Consider the following 2,053-nt stretch of genomic DNA (forward strand, 5'->3'; position numbering starts at 1 on the left):
TCAACAAAACTTTTTTCCAATTATCATAAATAACAGAAATTCTTATTTGAATTTATGATTTAGGCCATAAGAAATTCTTGCATCTATTAGAAACATAAACATTAGTACTTAAGTCAACCTATCATGTATTATAAAGAATTTCAATAAGTAATTTGAAATATACAAAAGCCAAAAGCTTACCATTCTTTTTCAAATCATTCTTTATATTTCATGTACTCTTTCTAAAAGTGTTCAATACATTAATGACACTATTTCATTATTACATTCTTTTCTTTTAGTAGATTGACCTAAATCTTTTAATTTTGGGTATTGCTCACTTAATGCCTTTTCAAGCTTATTCCCAAAATTTATTTATAGCTTCTTGAGTAATTAGATGACCATAATGATTACCAGTTGTTTAAGCCGTCTCTTCCTAAATTAACATATGGACAATTCATTCACTTCCACTTGTCTTAATTCGAAATGACCCATACTGAGTGGACAAGAAATTAAGAATAAATTTAATGAGAAATTTCTCATCCATAATCATCCATAAGGTTCTCAATTTTGTAGCAACATTAGTCATTTTAAGAACATACCCATGCATGGTAAGAATACCATGCATACTAGTGAAATAAATTAATAATTTTCGTTTAAGATATTTATATACAATACGAAAACATTCTTCTAGTCAAAATATTCCTTAACACTATCACTATGAGAAACAATTATTCATATAACTATAATGCTTAATCTATTCGATCTCTTCCAAACTTTATGGAGAATCTTTTCTCCTTCACTGTCATTATCAGTAATAACAGTAGGTTTCTCAATTTAAAATGCTAAATCAAAATTTAACACATCTAAATTTTGAACTCAATTCAACTTACTCATTCCATTATGAGAAGTTAGTCCTATTGAGAATTAGAACAGATGTAGCATGCGCATTAAGAGATATAATAAAACAAATATAATAAGATAAAATGCTCACAACAATAATGCTTTGAGTTAACAACATGTTTATATAACTTTAAAATATAAATACAATGTATAACTATAGTACCCATTTGGGTGGCAACTATAAAATACTAATAATGATGCTTATTTATATTTATATGTATATCTTAGTTGGTGATGCATTATTTAATTAAACATATAAGTTACCTTTGGATATCCTATATCTACCTAATTAAAAAATACATGTAATCCCTTAATTTTCATTTAATCACTTGAAAATCAATTCCCTTTAGAGAATTATTTCTCATAATTAAATAAACTCAATATTCATGAAAATCATAAAAAATAATAAGCATCATAATTTATAAAATATTGCAATTATGTTTACTGCTAAAATTATTATTCATCAACCATTATGATTAGGCTACTTTGGTAGCTACCAACCTTTACATAATATGAATATTAAATTAGATAGTAACTAATTTATGATTAATTATGTCTACTACAAAAATTAATATTCATCAATCATTATGATTAGGCCACTTTGGTAGCTACCAATCTTTACATAATATGAATATTAAATTAGACAGAGATTAATTCATCATTAAGTTATATTTACTACTAAAATTAATATTCATCGACCATTATGGTTAGGCCACTTTGGTAACTACCAACCCTCACATAATATGAATATTAAATTAGCTAGTAACTAATTAATCATTAATTTATCCATTTAATATTATGCACACATACTCATACTAATCGATCTAAATTTAGGTAGGTTCGATCCCAGAAACTTAATAGTCCAAAAATTCAATAAAAAGATATCATTTTACTTTATATACATAATAAAATATGTTATTTTTATTTTCGGACTTGAAGATCATAATTGAATCAATTTAAAATTGATTCTCCAATATGTATGTATGTTTGGATATAAAATAATAATTTATTTGAATGTCTAACAAAATTTAATTAAATTTCTAAACTCACACATTATTCCAGAAATTTAATTTTCTACAATAAAATAAATCATTCTCTATTAATTTATCATATATGTAATTAATGATATATGATAACAAGTATATATATAAGTTTGTACAAAAACCAGTAGTTA

This window comes from Cornus florida, unplaced genomic scaffold (assembly GCF_030987335.1).
Source record: "Cornus florida cultivar Cherokee Brave unplaced genomic scaffold, ASM3098733v1 CherokeeBrave_3.0.0_Hap2_Chr01, whole genome shotgun sequence".
Lineage (NCBI taxonomy): Eukaryota > Viridiplantae > Streptophyta > Magnoliopsida > Cornales > Cornaceae > Cornus > Cornus florida.